Source organism: Amia ocellicauda, chromosome 4, assembly GCF_036373705.1.
Source record: "Amia ocellicauda isolate fAmiCal2 chromosome 4, fAmiCal2.hap1, whole genome shotgun sequence".
Taxonomy (NCBI): Eukaryota; Metazoa; Chordata; class Actinopteri; order Amiiformes; family Amiidae; genus Amia; species Amia ocellicauda.
Window position 1 is genome coordinate 15,440,565 of NC_089853.1, and position 20,924 is coordinate 15,461,488.

Below are 20,924 nucleotides of genomic sequence, written 5' to 3' on the forward strand. Positions count from 1 at the left end.
AAAAACGGCATACAATAAGATAATGAAACAAGTGTAAACGTAAATATTGGAATAATGCTCAAAAGCAATATTTTATAGTTCAAAAATAACTGCATTTATATTGCATTTATCAAAACATAATTGCACCCTAAAACATTTTCAACACTGTAAACTTTGTTTTCAAAAATCAGTGTATTTCAAGAAGCAATTTACTATATATGTAGCCTGCATACCTGACAGCTCGTACAGTCACACAGGACATGTTTCTGCACTTTCCCTGCATGAGCTCGTCCCTCACACTGCATTGTGACAGCCCTCTGCAGGTGACACTTTTACTCCACGAATATATAGCATCGCAATAAATGCTGCTGCGGATAATGTCCTGAATCATCATTTTGGTGGATGTGCTGCGCTATTGCTCTCTGTACTGTAGTAGCAATCGTGTATTGATCAGTGAAGTAAAAGCAGTGTTTTCACAGCACTGGCACAAACCCACGACTGATCTGTCATTGCCAGTGTCACTGATGCCCTGAATCAGTCATGTTCACATACACGGCATGTCCAAAACGAGCTCTCTTCAGTCTCTGTTTCAATCCATGTTTATTTGCGGGTCATCACTGTATCCACTCAATCTGAATACAGCTGTAAGAAAACACCTGCAATGCTGTACAATGCGTGTGTTTTTCAAGCGCATGAAAGACTGTAGACGGGTAGAGATCACCACTGGAGCGCCAGACTGACTGTATTGTAAAGGGCAGGCAGGATTATGCGTTATATTTGATTTATTATGTATTTAAATGACCGGTCAAAATAACCCGATTTTGGCTATTCTAGGTAAATGTGTTTATAACTTTTTTTCGTGTTAATGCAGTTAAAACGCAGTAGAGATGTTTATTACAGAAGCTCGGCGCTTCTAAGTGTATGTCACAGAAAGTCTTTTTTTTCAAATGCACTCTACGGCCGTTCCCCACCCCTGCTTTACTGCACATCACTGTAACTATTTTATTTGTCCTGCTCTGGCTTTATAAAGGTAAAAAGAAAGTAGTACACTTTCACAACATTTAACATGCTTAATGTAATTTGTTTTAATTTAAAATTAACTTCACCTTGAGGAAACATGCAGCAGTTTCTGAGATTACTATTTACAGTCATATTAAAGTACATAACATGATTTAGAACAATACTGTAGTCAGACATTCATACGAGCCCTATAACTGTGTAATGATTATTCACCTTTCTTACCACTAGGTGGTGATCTTTCCACATGATAGAATCAGGAGCATTCAACAAGGGACCAAAATACAACTCATTCATTTATGATTTTCATCTTCTATGAGTCAGGGTTCCTGTACTAATCACAGGCTAAAGGGACACTGCGAAAGGAAGGAAGGAGGGAAGTACAAAATAAAGTCCCTTTGCAGTTTCAGATATAGAATTACTATTGGCCAGGTGGAGCACAGTATGTTTGTAACGTGTATTTTATTGTTTATGAACAGTATGACAGGGCGCTAAGTTTACATTAGGAATACAAGCTCGGAAATTAAAAGCATACTTAGATTCAATAAATATTTAAAATATATAGGTTTTTATGATTTTTTCTGCCCAAGTTCAAATTGATGTGGTATTGCATTAGTAAGAAATATTTCAAAGGTGGGTTAATGCAAAACAAAAAAATACAACTTTACAACCAAAACAGTTTGGATTAGGAAACAAAGTGTACAATTTAGAAACTCCTGCACTTAATTTCACAGTGGGCCACAACAGTGAGGGTTTAGGACACTAGATGGCGATCCTTACCTTTGCTCACATGCTTATCTCACCTCACCAAGCATATCTATTTTTGGTCCAACGTGTTTGGAGGGCATGCTATTATTATAATCAGTATTAGCCTTTTCAAAACCATAAAGAATCCATTTGGTCTGTGCAGTCCTGTTCTCCGCTGCACAGAGAGTGTGGGATTATTGAGTTTGTGTAGCACAGGTTGCACAACTACACGGATAAAGCTGAGCACTGTGTAACATCTAAAACAAATGAACAAGACCTCTCGAGAACCCTGAGGACCTCTCCCTATTAATCCTGCCACCATGAGCTCTCCAAAGAGATTGAGACTTATTATACAAACGTTTGTGACGTTAATTAATTTTGATGATTAGCAACAATAATTGACCTATTTATTATTCATTCTTACTGCCTGCTTTCTTCATTCCCCTAATTAAGATAACAATAATTAGTAATGTAGCAAACACCAGAATGACTAACACACACATCATCACAGTGATAAAACCATTACCATGAATAACCTAAAAGTATAGGAGATTAAAACACCTTACAGGTGTAATGTACGCAAAGGCTTCCCCAAGATGTGTCCATCTGTAACTTCTCTTTTCCATATCACACCTGCAAAGTTTATTATTTCTTCTTCCCTTTATGTGGTCTTCTTTTCATTTCTTGGGAGTGTTTTGAACATGACTTTGGTTTTACTCAAGTCCAGTTTTCTTGCATCTGATAGTTTTTGAATTTGAAGCTGCAGGTCTTTGGCTGTTTTGCAACAATGACGATGCCTTCACCATATTTAAGTTGTTCAAATAACCTCCGTTTATCTTGATTCTTCTTATTTCCTAGTCCAAAGTCTTGAACACTGCTAGAGTTGCTGTGAGGAGTTTTGGAGAGATTGTCTGTCCTTCATGGACTCCTTTGCAGATCTTGATCTTATTTTATGTTATGTTGATCAGTATGTTGGAGTCAGATTGTTCATGTGTATATATAGCTTTAACTTTTTTTTAATTCCACCTAAAACATTGTGGTTTTTGTGGTTTTTGTTTGTTAAACTCTTACAGCTGAATCAGATGTAGGTTGGGACTTCAGAACATCTTGCAAACGGATAAAACACAACCGGATTAGAAGCATAACTTTCCAGTGTTATTTATGGTGCTTTCAGAGATGATCAGACAGATCAGTTGTGAACCAAGCCACAATACTTGGTTCACAATGTGGGATGGAAATGGAAAACACCCTCGATAAAGCTGGCTCGTGTTTATTTTAAATCGAATAAAGTTGCCCGCCACAATCTGATTACATTACTCTGATCCCTGGTTTTAATTATTAACAATCATACAATTAATTAAGGAAGAAACGCACTATAATGTGGGAGCAATTAATGCCAAGCTGAACTGTTAACCTCAAGAGGGACATTTGTTATTTGGCTCCCCACGCTAGTGTCGTAGCTGATTAAGCCTGATTAAGTCTCCCTTCAGCCTCACCAGAGCAGTCATTACTCCAACACCTCCATTCCCTAGCCTGGCTACCCTAGATTTCATTAGCCACAAGCTGCTGATATTATGTCACTGATAACATCTTCACAAGAGGCTTACTCAAGCCTTGTCAGCTTCTGCCCTCAAATGGGAATGGTGTAACATAGACGTGGAAGACTATTATTACACCGCAAAATATTCATTAAAACTGAATGTGCTTCCTCACTGTTTGTAATTTATAATCCTTTATCAAGACGACCTAAGGACCTGACATCTGGCAGAGAGAGAGAGAAAGAGAAAGGGCCTAATCTCTGTGAAAGTGAACGAAGCTGCGATTGTTCAGATAATGCTCAGTTCGTATCGTGGGCTCTAGGGAAGTGATTCTTTGCGTGACAGACAGGATATGAGAAAGGCAGGATATGAGCAGTGTGTTATGGTTACATTATATGACACAAACCTTCCCTTTTTGAAAATGTTCAATGCAGGGATGCTCAGAACCTGCAGCAAAGTTGTGCTGGTTTGTTTGAGGAATTTTAAGAAATGTTAAAAATTGTTCATGAGAAAACTAAACAAAACAAGAGACCTATTAATTCCACCAATCTTCCCTTGCTGAGAAGTTTGTCCAGAATAAAACAAAGTCCAGAAGCAGTTGAACCCTCACACACACACACACACACACACACACACATATACAGACGGTATAGGGATTTTGACGCATTTGCTTCACTCCCCCGTGAGCCAGAGATAAAACTGCCATTTCACATGTAAATTGAAGCCGTGGAAGGGAGCGCCATTGTGAGGTGCTCAGCGAACTTTGCAAAAAAAAAAAAAAAGGTTTGCACTGTAGAGTCTTATCAGATAATGTGCAGGGCTGTGAACAAGAGCCTGCCTTTCAGGAGGGGGGGGGGGCGCATGAACACGGGAGCAGCTGCCAGCATCACACGTGGAGGCTGTATTGTCAGCACACTGCAGAGGGCCCAGATGCACCGCCCTGCCCTGCCCTGCACACACTACGCCGCCAAACAGGGAGCACAGTCCTGTTCAACAGGCGGGCGGCCCGGCAGGCTCACACACTCCAGAGAGGCCCTGACTGAGAGCCCAGCTCAGACACACAGGATCTATGCAGGATCTAATCTGAGGAAATGAAAATGCACTGTATGTACTATCAGCCACAGAATATTTTGTTTGGTTTGGTAATTTCTAATTCAATTTTTGTCAGTTAAAATAGATTGAGCTTCCTTTTCTCATGTGCACAAGGCCCACTCCCCTCAATGAGTGTGGACGCTCCCAGATTCAGTCTGATATAGATGTCACTCTATCTGTCTCTACCAGTGTCTATGCCTCCCCTCCCATTGTCCTGCCTGTGTTTACCCAGTGAGGACACCATCTGCTGTGTGTTGGGCCGTCAGCCTGACAAGCGGCACTGGGCCGCTGGTGGCCGCGCTCCTCCAGGGGCCGCGCTCCTCCACTGGGGCTGCCGCTGTGAGCCCGAGAGCCTCCGACAGCCCACTGCTGAGGAATGGCGGGGCACCTGTCAGGGTGCTGCCTTCAGCTGAGAGCCCAAGGAATGTACATCTCTCTCTCTCAACACACTTCCCTCCCCAGGTGTCCCTGCCTTCAGAATGCCCGTATCTTCCTTCTCCTGCTCTTAAACCAATTGACGCCAGTTACCTATTCTTATTTGAAAGAGCCAAGTGCCAATCTTCTTTCTATCAAAAGTCTATCAAGGGTGCCAATGTCATTGCTGTCCAAGGGACCCTGGTGTGTGACAGCTGCTCTACATCATGTCCGTCTTCAGTAGAAACACAGAGAGGGAGCACGTTCTTAAGAGATGCAAAAGAATTAAACGAGACAGAGTCATTTATACACTGTGATCGAAAGAGAAGGGCATTCTTGACTTTCAGTTTGGGGCCTGATGTCTTTTGACAACTCTGGGATTGTTACGTACTTCAGTTCTCTTTTAAATATGTTTTTTTTGTTTCCTTCAACATTTTCAGCCCAACACATTAAAAAATAAACACTGAGGAAAAAGTAGGCTAGCACAGAAACGGGAAGATTTTTTTTTTTTTGCAGAAATGTTTTGAATCAAGTTATTTTTCCTTAAACCCAGACTTTGGGGGAAAATTGACACATTTGATTTGATATGTCTATTTCTTCTTCTACATTGGAGTCTTTCCTTTTTAATTACTTGTTTTAGATGCATATGACAGATTCCGAAAGTTTCACAATGGAATTGAAGTTATCTGGTACATAAACACACTTTACTATAATTTATAATAATATACGAATACCTCCTGCACTTATGTTGATCACATATGATCCCCAAACCTAGTCTGTAACCCTCTCCCTAACCCTGACCTTGTTATACATGTGATCAACAGCAGAACTCAGATGAAGTGCATAAGGTATTCATGTGTTATTCCTGTGGTACATTATTTTATTAAGAATTGGTGCCTGTTATTATAAAGTGTGATCAAAGATTTGTTCTGTTTGTTAAATATTTTCATACCTTCAAATATATAAACTCAAAAATGTTACAGAAACTGTGGATGACACAAAGAAGCATGGAAAGATGTATATTGCAATAACAAGCAGAGATAGAAAAATAAATGGCTGGATCTGAGAACATACAAAAATATGTGACAATTGAAAGATTGAAAATGTTAAAATGTCAATGGCATTGCAAGAAGAATAGATGCAAGCTATCCAATCCTTTAGAAGGCGACCATATAAAAGATGGTAAGATTAAATAATAACCTTTGCGGGTGTGACATTGAAATGTGAAGCTGTAGATCAAAGCAAGTGGAAATACTTTGGGGAGGCCTTCACCCAGCAGTGAATTGATATAGGCTGATGGTGATGGTGATATATGTATATATAGAACATAATAATAATAATAATAATAATAATAATAATAATAATAATAATAATAATAATAATAATAATAATAAATATATATAATCTTACTATCTCCAAAGTTTTCATTCAGTTGGCCATTGTCATCAGCACACTGCTCAGTGCTATACTTACACAAGTGCAGGGAGACCGGCTGCAAATGTAAAGAGTGTAGGATTACTTTTGGAAAAGTGCCACAGCTTGGACCTATTTCTGACAGTTCCTATTCAGTTTTCCAGAAGGTAATCTGCCCTTCCTCCTTCAGGACAAAGGAATGTTAATGGCCCTTTTATTCCTCTCTTTTTGGTCTCAGCTGGCTTTGACGGTGGCAGATTTGTGTTTCAATCAGTGCCATGAATTGCACTACAGTGCTGTGTTCGAATGTGCCATTGTATGGTACTGTTTCACAATAACATGGTGAACCTAAAAGTTGGCTAACTCAAAACAGGTGATAGCAATGAGACTGTTTCTCATGCTGGATATCACTGTCAGGAAACATCAGTGTTATAGGAGTGTGTTGAACAGGAAGACATCAAGAGCAACTGAAGACTGATTGATTGTTTCAGGTTATGTGAAATATGAGTGAACATGCACATGCGTGTGCACAGAATAGAGTGGGATACTCTAGTACTTTTTGCAGCCTGCTGAAACCGGAATCATTTTATATATTACAATATCATTTAGTTCTCTTTTGCAAGCTTTCTAGGTATCAAAATATATTTTTCATTTTTAGTGGTATATGATGTTTTAGGCTCTGTTTATGTGGAATTAACATATTCTATTCTACTTCTAAAGAATAACCTTAAAATTATATATATATATAAGTTTAGTTTAGTTTCTTGTGAAACTGAAAATACAATAGCATTCTTAACAATAATATAATGTTTTAAAAGCAAAATATCATGAAAATCATCTCTTGCATTAATTTAATGTCCTCTCTTCTTTAACCACCGGATTATAGCTTATTTTCTAAAATATCCACCTCTCCCTTTGATTTCCCTTGACATGTTCCTGTCCCCCCCAAAATCCTTAAGTCTACTTCTTTCTCTTCTTACCCTGAAGTGTGGCGCACAGTAGCTGTCACCCACTAGGGTGTCTCAGACAACAAAGGCCCATATAGCCTTGGTAGACGCCATGAGACTAAGAAGATTGACACATGCTCTTTATCATAATCAGTGATTTTTTGTCAATTAGTTTAGGAGCTTTCAGTACAACAAAAAGAAGGGAGAAACAGGCATTCTGAAGGCAGGGACACCTGGGGAGGGAAGTGTGTTGAGCCGGGCCAGAGCATTCCTCAGTGCAAGCTGGAGGTGTGGGGCCTTTGCCTGGCTCTGCTGTACACTGCAGCCCCCTCCCCTGGGACTGAGACACACTGAGACCCACAGAGAGAGAGAGAGAGATGTACATTCCTTGGGCTCTCAGCTGAAGGCAGCACCCTGACAGGTGCCCCGCCATTCCTCAGCAGTGGGCTGTCGGAGGCTCTCGGGCTCACAGCGGCAGCCCCAGTGGAGGAGCGCGGCCCCTGGAGGAGCCCGGCCACCAACGGCCCAGTGCCGCTCGTCAGGCTGTCGGCCCGACACTCAGCAGATGGTGTCCTCACTGGGTAAACACAGGCAGGACAATGGGAGGGGAGGCACTGTTTACAGCCATGTCACTGAATCCCCTGCAGCTACCCATGAGTGCAGAGTGTCTGCATACCCTCAGCTGGAGCGGCGAGGAATGAAAGGATCCCTGCCTTTATTAGGGAAATGTCCCATCAGAGCCGGCCTGGCTGTGTACAGTAGTGGAGGAATGCCAACACAGTCACTCTTGGAGAGTATGGGTATAATATGGGAGGGGGGGGGGGGATTATTTATACTTAGACACACCCATGGAAATAATTGGTTGTTGTTGTTTTTTCTTCACTTAGGAAATTCATTTCCTCTGGCAGGGCTTTGTCTGATTAAGAATTGTACACAACAGTTCATAGACTTCTGAGAGGCATCTGAAAATGGGAACCACAGATAAGTGTGTAACTCTTTGATGAGAGAGAAAGATGGAGGGACAGAGAGGATGTTGACCGCAACCCAAACAGAAGAAGTATATAATAATAAAGCACCAGCACCTTTTGATTCAGGTCACTAAAGCCATGCTATTCAAGTGCATTGTCACAATCCTTCACCTTGTTAGCTGGAATACACTGTACTGGATTTTGCTTCACTTTATGATTAATTGTTTTTTATTTATTTTCTTATTTTTGTCCTTAAACCTCTCTAGAAGATATCATATTTGCACTAAGCTGTCTTTGAAAAAATACTTTTCATATGTAACGATTATTCCTTTTGGACTGTAAACGTAAAATAAGTCACTGGTGTTTGCTTGGCCTTCAGTGGCCCCCTCTCTGCCTGTGTTTGTCACTTCCCTCCGTCCTTTTGTCCGAGGGAGGAACTGTGTCAGCCCATTGCTCACACTATCTCCCAGTAGTGTCTGCTGCCTCAGGTGCTCTCTGTACTGAGAAGGTCCTGTGATTAGAGCTGGAGACCCGAGTGCCCATTACTAAAATCCCCTTCCCCACTCGGAAATGAGTCCCAATTCATCACAAAAAACTAGGGCCCAGTCAGCACAATCGCAAACCCTGTGGGATCGCCCTGTGCTGGCTGGTACACTTCACAACAGGATGTTATCTATTAATTCTGGGACACAAAAGTACAGATATATGTGTGAAGGGGGGGGGGGGGTGCTGAGATGGCAGGAGGTGGTGGTTGTTCTGGTAAGAAAATGCCATGATTTGACTTTTCTATTCTATCTGCCTCCCATGGTACATAATAGAGTAAGATTTGATTTCAGTTGGGTGTTTAAATCAAGTAATTAGTTGAGCCAATTTGGGGGAGAGGATGACTTTCACACCAGTAAATGTAATTTAATTTTATATTTGTAATATATTTATGTACCTAAGTATCAGAGGAAACCCATGAACACACTAGGAAAAGGGTGGCTATAGCTCTGGCCATGCAGCTTGGACGTTCAAAGGATAGTTTCTGCAATTGACGATTACCGATTTTACTAAATGTTTTGCATTAATAATCTATATAGAAATAGATAAAAAAACAAAACAAAGAAAAACATCAGTAATCGTATCATACATGTGAAATGAACTGCCACAGAGATATTCCTATCCACCTTGGTTTGTTTCATGTCATTATGTATGTATGCAGCTTAGTGGCGTATGGGTTTTTGGTTCATATGGTGTGTGGAACATGGCTACTATGTTTGCTCAAGTGAAACATTTGCACATTGGATGCTGAGTCTAATTAGGGGATAAAGGGGTGAGCAAATGTTGAATAAATAAGTAAATAAAGGTCTGGGGGGTGGGTGGGGTAATAAGTCTTTGCTTTTCCTTTTCTTTCTCCTTTTTGTTTTGTTTTGTTTTGTGGCCAATGCAAGAGTTTGGATGCTTGTGGTGTTTGAGGCCCTTAAAGCTGAAGACCATCTTTTTCGCTCTCTCTCCATCTCTCCTGCGCTCGCTCTCACTCCTGTTTCTTCTGTCGGCGGCCGCTAATTGCTGGGACAAATCGAGTTAGCTGGGAGGGGAAGAGAGGCGCAGGGGAGGCAGAGGGGGGCAGGGGGTGGGGGTGTATGGGGTCAGCTCCTGGCAGATGCTGGAGTATTTGTTTAACAGCCTCGCAAGCTTAGGCCCTAGCTGGGCTCAGGCCAGGAGAGGTCAGGCCTATTGTATCGTGGGGAGGCCCTGTTCGGAGCCCCCTGCTCCACTCTCTCTCCCTTGCCTGGCTGGAGGTTCCCCGAGAGGGCCATGTCCCCCCCTTACTGCCCCTCAGCGGGAGAGAATGAGCGAGAGAGAGAGGGAGCCCCGTCGTTGAGGAAACGTGCAGCTGCCATAATTGCCGTGGCGGCCATTTGTCATTCTGACACCCCATAGCACAAAAAAAAAAAATCTCAGCCCTGGCAACAAGCGTCCAGGCAGGATACTTTTGTCCTCCTTTTTCCTACTTTTCTTTCTTTATAATGTCTTCCCCCTCCACTCTACTCTACAACCTACCCTCCCTCACATACAAAAAAAAATAGAAACGAAGAAACAGGACTGGTCTTTTCTTTTGGTCCCATTCATGGGGAGGCGTGGCCTTATTCATGTTGCAGTATGTGTGCCCCGCCCCCTGTGTCTTCAGCACTAGCAGGCCCCTCTGTGTTCATCTGCCAAGGGGGCTGCACAGCAATGCACACTAGGGGCGTCCATTTCTGGTGCTTTTAGTGAGCTGCTTTATATAACCGATGGGGGGGTTATGGTGACTAAACTCAACAAAACATAAATAGTTATTTTCCTTATGAGAAAATTACCGGATATGTATTGGATATGTCTCTCTTGTATATTTATTAAAAACATGTATTTGATGCTCTGTAATGCATATGTAAACATACGTACACAGTTACGTTTCATAGAAAACACTGCATGTCAACAGGAATATGAACATGCTCGGTATCAGCCCAGTATAAAGCAGGCTTTTCTTCTCGCAAATGAAGCTTATATGTGTAGGGGTCTTTGCATGCCTTTTTTCCTCCCAGTAAATACAGCCTTTGCTTCTCCACTGTCTTAATTTGTGACACCTCCACCCACCCCAAATAAACAAACAGAAATCTGCGCAATTAAATTGGGAATGGCCACCTTGAAAACAGCGCCTGGCTACACTCCAGGACTAATCTGACTAAATTGAAAAGAATCTGACCTCAAATTATGTTTTTTTGTAGTTTTTTTTACATTCTTATCTTGAAAACCCTGAGGGTAGCCCTTGCTGCCCAAATAAACCAGCATCAATGGGGATGAAAAGAAATAAAGTACCCTTACACATTACACATAACAATGGTCACATTTTTTTGCACTGCTCTGATTGGCTGCTGGCGAAATCCCATTTGGCCTTTTTCACAGACTGCCTTAGTGGGCTCTCTGGTATTGATGATTAAGCTTTCTTCAGGATTTTCATGGTTGTCTTTTCCAGCTGCAGCTGTACTCTGGGTAAATGATACAGCCCCTTCCACATTCAAGAAAAAGAAGAAGACGAAAAAAAGCAGATACTGGGTGGAGGAGGGCAGGCATGTGATAATGGGAGGCCTACATTATTCATCAGTTGTGAGTATGAAGCCACTGATTGACTAACATTATGAGAGGGAGGACAGCGATGGTTATCCAATGTGTTTTTTCTTATTATTATTTATCTTTCTTTCATGTCGATCTGTCCCTTTGTTGTTGTTTTGTTTTAGCTCCGCTGTTTTCCCCCTCGATGTGAGTCCTGTGGCCCGGGCCCAAATCAAAAGCAGGACTTCAAGTGTGAAAGGTCAGAGAATGGAGCACGATCTCCTGCCAGAGGTATTATCATTATTGCTCTGACTCCTCTGCTTATTACGATTATGCAAAGCTCTCAATACAAACACTAGGAGCCTCCAAAAACAACATTACAAAACACCCAAGGAGGGTTTTCCCCAGTGTGATTTCACTGGATTAAACCATTTAAAGTAACCCAGTGAACTGTTATTATTATACTGCAATCAGGGAGGATAATACTTAAAATAGTGTGGTCTCAAATACTATTAAGGAATTCAGTGCATTTTTGTGTTATATTTGACCCCCAGATAGATTCAGTGATCGAATCTTAAGTAAACATGACAGAAAACAAGTGTGAAAATAATGTTTTGTAGTGATTTTATAACTGGCTTCATTAAATAATAATAATTAAACAAGATATAGTCTGCAAATAAACATTTGAGATCTTTTTGAGAATTTGAGAATTGTGATTATGCATTTGAAGGGAGGAAAGCACAACACACGCAAGTAACCTGACAAAAGCAACATATTAAAAACACCCCCCTATTTCCACCCCCCCTCCCGTAGAAGTCAAATGTCTGCTATACCGGAGACCAACACCCATATTACACGCTCTGCCTGACCTATTATGAAGTAAGCATATACAATAAAGTGCGTGGCACATTCACAGATGAGTGCATGAATGAATCAACCTGATTGTATTAAAGACTTTCATCTGTCACACACAAGCCCTACATGCAGATATTCACACAACATCCTGCCTTTTTTTAAATAAAGAATGTATTTTATAGATACATTTTATGAAAGACCTGTACCCCACTCTGCAAACTATCCTGATTTGTATTAAATTATGTAATATTAAATATGATATTAAACACTTCCATAAACCGTGAATGTTTGAATGGATCAATACACATAAATGGTGTCCTGATTTTTATGAATGGCAAAACAAACAAAAACAGTCTTGATTTTCTCTCCTCCATGCCTAATGGTTAGTCTGCTGTACTACATGTATTGCACTGATCTTGTAAAGTGCAATTCCTTTGTGAAGGCTGCTATATCAGTTAAAGACTGATTGATTGCTTGATTTAATAATTTTATAAAATACTATGAAGTTGTGCTCAGTCACTGCACCTAGATAGACTCTGTACTGTTTTATACAATATTTACTGCAACAACAAACAAATAAACAAACAAATACACATACATACATACAGTCCTACATTTATTCTATCATTAATTCACTCATTACAGTGTTTTATAGACTGTTATAGCTGAATGCTCTATCCAGATGGATGCAGTGTATAAAAGTATGTATGTTGTATAAACTAAACATATTAAATTAACTGGGAGGCCCAAGAACCTTATAATATTACACACTATAGGCTACTATGAACTGTAAATCAATAATTGAGTGAATGCACGAATTAATGAACAAGATTTTATTAAATGGTATAGTCTCGTATACTGGAGTCCTGCACCCAGATGAAGGCAGATTTTTATGAGATGCATATTCAATAAATTGAGCGGTGCAAGCCCGGATTATAGAACATGATATATTATTTCAGAAGCTATAAATGAATTATTACATGCAAACATGACAAAAATAATACATAACTAAATCAAATTGTACAAAAGACTGTTGTCTGTTAAACCTCAGCATTACACATCAACAAGCAAAGTATTGTTGATTTTTATTTGCAAATTAAATAAATTAAGGAGGAGACCAACAAATAAATAAATTCATGAATATGCAAACAAATAAAGTGGGTTTGATAAAACACTTAAATACCTTAGCCCTGCATGTAGGTAGACACAGTGTATTGATTTTCATAATGTAAACAGACACAGGAACCTGGTCTTATAACACATGAGAGTCTTTTATAAATTGTACACAAATGAACAAACAAACAAACTGGATAAAACACTGTTTATAAAACACTACAGTCTATTATACCAGAGGCCTGCACTCAGATGGACAAAGGGTCCTGTCTATTATTGAATAAAAGTAAGCAATAAAATGAGAGGCAGAGTGTGCAACAGAACCTACAGGCAAAGATTATGGGTTTAAAACACAATCGAGAGTTAAGAGGTGCAGTATAACTGGCGCCCCCCTGTGGCCACCTTATACAATTACATATTACCAGCAGCAGTCTGGATGGCAACACTTGTGTTATCGCAATTTGTATTGGAAGAAAGGCAGAATATTCAACACCCACAAACAAGAGAGGTGGCAGAAAATTAAAAAAGCAACAAATAAAAAAATAACTGCAATGTTGGAGCGATGAAAGAAGAAGAAATGCAAATTTAGAAAGATACATTTTAAACATGGGGGTGATATTACACAGCAAACTGATATTTTGTTGTTATTCATATATGATGCATCTGTGAGACCTTTGTGTCTTAAATTAACAATAAAGTGGACAAGAGATGATCTGGTGACAACATGAACCAATAAGCAGATGAGGACCCAAGACAGTAATTAAAATTCACTTATATTAAGAAGAACCTGCCTTTGCATTTCATGAGCAATTAAGCCAGAGAGATTATATCGATCACACAATATGCTCCAGTTCCACCACAATGAAGTGTTGTGATTCATAGGAGAAAAAAACTGCTTGAAAATAATGGAGAGAGAGAAAGAAAATATGCTGTTAACCCTTTTTCGCCATGATCCTCCCCCCGACCACACCTCCGTATTATACAGAGAAAGAAGCCCAGTCCATCAATGAAAATGTATTTTGTCAGGGTCAGAGGCAGTACAGGTGCTCACTGAACTGGAATGCCATATCGGTCGCCCGTTGCTAGGCAAACCGCGACCGCCGTAACAGGCACAGTTGGAGAAGCCCATTACAATGGATCAAGGTCCATTGCCTCTGATGATAATAAATGACCACCTCTGTAAGACGCAAGGCAGGGCCATCTGTGACCCTGATGGGCCTGGGAGCATCTCCCTCAATTCTGACCGATTAACCTGCTACACTGGAGTCCCTATCACTTTCATTGATCCCAGTTTCTAGTACCTCCATGGTCAGCCTCTGTAAACACTCTCAATGGCACCTACTGTTTGTTTGTAAGGGTGTCAGTGCTGTATTCTGGGTAACTGCATGTGTGGCACAGGGGAGGAATAATAGCGCAGATGAACAGGAAATATAGGGGGGAGGGGAGCAATTTGCTGAAGGAATTCTACACTGTCAATCCTATCTGACACATTTTCCAATCACTGAAAATGAGCATATGGCAATGTGTTGAAGATGAGTCTACTTCTGCTCCAGAGCAGTGAAAAACAGAAACGAGACAGGGAAAAAGGGGAGAAAAAAAGTCACTTTGCCGAGACTGAGGTGGGGATTATTGCCCATCAGACCCCTTAAAGGGTGTGTAATATGCCATTAGGCAACTCCACAATGGTTGTCCTTCATGCTGTGGGTTTCTATAAAGTGTCCACTGCAAAACTGGATGGAGAATAGATTTTATTTATGGAGTGAACATAAACAAGACTGACAGTGTCTGACCACATGGGGAGGGGGGGCGTGTGTAGTGAAAGGCTGAGATGCCGATCACACCAGACAAGAGCCTCCATCCTATTTAAATGACAGCAGCTTACAATAGGATTATCCTGGCTGCTAAAGATACACCAATTTGGCTTTGAGGTAGTAAGTACAAAATATAATATTTAGAAGTAACTGCAGTCATTGCAATATCAAAGCAATATTCTGTTACTCTTTAATAACACAATAACAGAACACTTCCAGTATTTATGGTCTAAAGTATAATGTATGGTAATTATGTTCTCATGTATGTTTGTCTTTTATTAATTGTCTCAGGCATTGAAATGGATCTTATTTAACACAAGCAAATCTTTGAGGGTGCGGAGTTTGGCAGTGAAATACGGTTGCCTAGCTATTGTTAAACTTTGATAGTTAAAGAGTAATTTATCTGAAAATCAATGGTATGCCTTTGGCAAAGGAAATTGCAAAAATAAATGTCATTAATGCGACTGATATGATAGCTTTGTGACTTCTCATTTTAATGAAAGAAACTGAAATAATAAAAAAGTTTGGGGCCCAAGTTTGGAAATCTTGCTGAGTATGTGAGAATGTGTATAAGGGTGAAGCATACTATATATAACAAAAATATATTACGGTCCTGATTCAAAATCCCATGATGTTCTTATGCTGAATCAGGGACTTTGATATAGCACTGCGTTGTGTTTTTATGTGGGTCAACAACTCCACAGGAAAAAAAATGGCTGAATATATTTTTATCTCTGTTCTAAATCAAGGCAAGCAAGGTAAGCAGGAAGAGATACCCTAGGATTGTATGAATGTGACTCTGAAGGACTGGGCTGAACAAGTTTAAACTAGGAATTTCAGTTTCTCTGGCCTTTTATGTCCCACTTGTACAATTAGAAAACAAGAGGTAGACGTGTTTGTTTTCGTTGCTGCTTTTCTTTCAGTTGCAAATCTGATGCGTATCTCTTACTTTAACAGCCTCATCTGCCTGTGACATAAAACAGCAGTAAATGGGGCAGTGAATGGGTTCCAGTTCTTGGGTTGGGATGGAAGAAAAGCAGAGATTAAGAGAGCAAAGACTACTAACCAATACACTTCAATGCACCTGTAGTAAAACCAAGATTTAACAGCAGTGCATTGCTCCTGGTACTAGTTTACAGGTGATAAGGTACTGTGGTGAGTTGTAAGGTGAACAGTAGCAGTATGAATAGGGGATCTGAAGGCACCAGAAAGTGATTAGAAATGGAAGAGATGTGTGTGCCTCTGTAGCTGATTCCTTCTGTGAATGTGGAGGGGCAGGTACAGCTGAGCAGCCAGCAGAGGAGCACAGAAGAAGAGCAAGGGGACTGGGGCTGAGGCCTGGCAGCAGGCAAGGACAAGGTTCTTAATTGGGATTTGCACAAATAGGTCGTTGTGGCAGAGGTCATGTGGGAGAAGTAAGGCAGCGAAAACACAGGAAGACCACCAGCTAGGGAGGAGTGTTTTAATGTATTATAAATTATACAAAATTAACTGTCACTTTTATGACATAAAATTCAATTTTAATACACTTTCAAAATAGAGCAGTTTTTTTGTGGGGGGGGGGGTTGGGACTGGTACTAATATGACCCCATGCCTAATTATCACATGAAATATTTATCTTTCATCTTTGTTAGACCTCTTGTAGTTTTAAAACAAATACAAATACCATTTCACAATCACAAGGCCCTCCGGGTTGTGTTCCGCATTGGAATATATCGGTAACCTTTTCAGGTGGTTAAAGGGATTGGCTTCAGCTCGTGCCCAACAATACACCTGGCGTGTGGCGATATGCACGGCTTAACCACAAACCTTGCCAGCTTTATAACAAATAAAACATAAACCAATTAAAACAACAACCTGGAACCTGTACAGCTCTCAGTGGGAAATGCCACGTCGGGCGGGGTCAGATAAGGCCTTTGAAATGAGAGACGATGTCAGTTTTCAATTAGCACCAACTACAACCTGATAAAAACAATGGCCTCTATGTATTAGGAGCCAGAAATAAATCAAGCAATAAAAAAAGGCTGAGTGACCTTTGTATGACACCTTCCACTTCCTCATAAGAAACTGCTTTGCTTGGCTGACACTCTGCTGCCTTATACCTGTAGCATGGCCCTGGGCAGAGCCCTCTGCTGATGAATAGTATTATGTCCCCCACTGCCCAGCTTGTTTGGTTTCCGTGGCCTTGGCTGCATAAAACACTATGACTCATCATTTACTCTTCTCCCACACTAATAAGCATCTCAAGGTTCAAGCACCAATCAAAAGTCCACTTTCTCTATGCATTGCACCAATCCCAAAACAAGAACAGCAACCCAAATAGGCAGTGCATTAGGATATCTGGTAATTTATCTCCATATAAATAAGGCACAGAAAAACATCTGGAGATACACCGAGGTTTGCCCCAGAGGATCGCTTGGATTCCAGGAGCACAACTCCCCCCCACCATTACCAGCACTGGCATGGTTAACAAGACAAGTCTCCCTTATTATCCTTTTGTTGCCTGCCTTTTTCTACAAAGACCAACCGCTCTTTCTTTTGGGGGGGAAGCTATTTCACTCCCGACAAAAGGGAGACAAGAACAGCAGGCTCATCCTCAGTGATGCTCAGTAATCTCAGTGATTCAGAGTGGGGGGGGGCTTGGAAGGAAAATCCTCATTTTGGGGACTTAAGCCATGACCTCTCTAGAAGATTAACAAACTCAGGTTGAGTAAGCTAGGCGTGCTGTACGACTGATTCTCCCCAACAAAGCCCACATCTTTAGCAAGCCTTGCCAAGCCTGTTCTTCTGGCAATAGACAGGTGGGCGACAGGGACAAACTGATTAGGGAAGTGTTAAACCCATGCACCTACACTTACAGAGCATCTTTTGCATTCAAACTGTGGTTCCCAACCCCTTCAAAATAGTGACACTACCTGCCACCTCCTCCACCTACAATGTGATCTAACAAAGCTTTATCTCTTAAGTAAGAACAGAGAGTCTTTTTTTTGTTATGTCTAAAGCCTAAGCATATGAATCCCATTTGACAGAGTGATTTGAAACATTTCTCACTGTGTACATGTGAAAGGTTATAGCGGTGCAAGTCTGGCAGTAGACAACACATGGCTGAAAAGAAAAATCTAGGTTTACTGGATTTTAACTGGAGTTGTTAAAAGTGGAGACATTTTATCACAGAACAAATTGCGGTGAAAACACCCTATAAAATTGTTGGCTAAGATCATAATGAGAATTTTTTTTTAAGAAGTAGCATTAGATCTAAGTGAATATGCAATTTCTAATAATACACCAATAATACATCATATACACACTACAATATTATTTCTAAGGTACAGATATAAGCTCTCTATATGAGCATGACTCAAACCTCCTTATCATTATATAGTTATATAAACTGAATCTAGCTTCTTGAGGAGGCCACGACCATTCCTGAAGACGTCTGGAACATGCTACTCATACCTATGGCTTTTATGTTTTGTTTGCCTTGGGTGTTCCTTTGACATCAATAATAAACTAATGTAAGAGTTCAGTACAAGCGAGGAAAACCGCGCCGAAGCAATCTGTTTTGCAATGGGCTGAAGTGATAAGGCGCAGCACGCTAAGTCTAGTTCCAACCGGGAAAATCAAGACAGATAAGCTGATAAGCAATGTTTTGTGTTATTTATGTTATTTTTTAATACAAAAGGATTTTTTTTTGTCTATGGGGGATGTGGCAAGTTAGATTCAATCACAAGTGGTGTTTCTAAAGGGGGTTAAAAACCTAGAAAAATTATCTGTATTGACCTATTCCGTTCATGGTGGCCTTGAATGTTAAATTCAGCCAGTTCAGTCAATGAAGGGTGCTGACGATCGTGTGGGCCACAACTTGGAAGGAGATTTGCACAAAATCTGATGATATTGTAACCATTGGGGGATGCATTGGGAGAACATTAAATTGTAAAGTGTAATTTTAGGGTGGTACATGTCCCCAGCACAAAGATGAGGTAAGTAAAGAGATATACGGGTGAACCCCTCCACTCTTTGACTTATACTTCCTCCCCCACTGAATAAAAGGCTAAAAAAACAATGCTGACCCATTTGAAATGGAATAGTAATCAAATATGCATTACCTTGTGTGCCCATACATTTTCATGACACCCAGTCTGTATATGAATGGAGCACATTTTCCCAGGGCCTGAACATAATAAGAAATGAATGAAGTAAGTGATATGGTGGCGTTACATCATAACCGATATTGACACGATATTAACTACAACCAGTAATGATATGTACTAGAGGTCAGGGTCAAGCACAGATTGTTGTGAAGGGCAGAGAATTGTATTGGTGAAATATTATGGCAGGATGTACATCTACTAACACAATAGCCCAATGTCACCAAGCCTGGAGTGTGAAACTGCGGAAGAATAACGTTGACCATATTTCAGGGCCTGCCCGGTGCACAGATCTTAACCCCTTTCTGGGATAAACTGGAATTGGAAATTAGGAAGGGACTAGTTTTTCTTCATGCACTACAAACTGTGCTTATGCAGGAATGGCAGAGCATTCCTCTGGCCTGCTGCCAAAAGGATTGTTTCAGTCATTAATGCCGAGGTTTACCAATCTTTTATTTAATATATTGTGAGCAAGCTTTCTGCAGTATTTTGTCTGTGGTGCCAATCAGTTTAACAACACTGCATGTGAAGAATAGAGCAAGTAATGTGGTCTGGTTTAGATAGTGTTACTTGAATCCCTACAGGGCTGAGAAAAGTATTCACAAAATATCTGTTTTCTTTATGCATCTGTATATGTGCATGGTTTTAAAGTAAATTTAGAGAAAACAAATCCGTTATTGTCTTAAATGTAGCATGCAGCATCCCCTGATGCCAACAGGAATTGTCATGCCTTCAGTTTCATGGGCACATTTTGTAGAATGCTTTGTTGGATTCTCGTTATTATTTTCAATTGGGTGTCTAAAGAGAAAATAGGCTTGTAAACTGTACTGTTGAACACAGGCACCTGAGCGTGCTGGCGAGTGTGCCCGGGTCAGCATCACTGCCGCCCTGCAGCCTGCGTGAGCGTGTCTGATGTCGGCCCTCTAATGAGTGCTGGACCACCACTTCACTCTCTCCTCCCCTGCTGAGGTACCTAAACCTGGCTGTTTTTCAGATGCTAATCAGGGGCTTTGTCACATAGGCCTAATCCAGCACAAGCTTTTCGTTTCTACCCCAATGGCGACCCCCGCAAGGTCAGCCCTATTGCAGAACAGAGACAAAAGCCCTCCGGTGCTCTTCAGATCGGGGTATTGCATCCATAACTACTGCTTCCTCGGACGTTTTTCATCCCCGATTCCTTCCCTTGGTGGGAAGGAACCCTGTCAGGGGGAGGGGGATGGAAAAGTTCCAAAAGAAGGCACAGACGATCCAGAAATGATTGCTGTTGCTGCTCATGAGCACCTGGTCAGTCATAGGAGTAGCTGATGAGCAAAAAGCCAGAGGAAGCTTGAAGGGACTTCGAATACACCATGGTGGTATTTGGACAAATGTGGGTCTGTCTATGGGAGCTCTTCATTGATGTAGCTCAGATTCAAAACAAAGATCTCTGGACTACATGGGCCCAGTCGTCACTCCTAGCAGAGGCCATCAGTTGAGTAAATTGTAATATTGCAGGAATCTGCTTTCACTGTTAAGTTTCTCATGCTAAGCTGATTTATTACCACTTCTATTTTTTCCCACTCGTATAGTTGTTATTTCAGGTAGTCTTACATTATACTGGCGTAGAAATAACTTTTTACATAATACACTGCATACAATTTTATAAAATGATTACAACTGTGCAGTTTATTTTTAAACATAACATATTATCTACAGATGTATCCCCAAAACATGGATCTAATTTTTAAAATTGATTCCTTAAACCTTGTCACGCCAAATTAACATTTTGAATCAAGATACTTTGCAAGAAACTGATATGGTGAAAAAC

At 40.7% G+C, this 20,924-nt stretch overlaps 1 long non-coding RNA gene across 1 annotated transcript in view; it reads right to left on the reverse strand.

Moving 5' to 3' along the window:
* Nucleotides 1–20,924, reverse strand: part of LOC136747836 (uncharacterized) — a 148,160-nt gene that overhangs the window by 16,824 nt on the left and 110,412 nt on the right. The gene's annotated exons all lie outside the window — the stretch shown is intronic.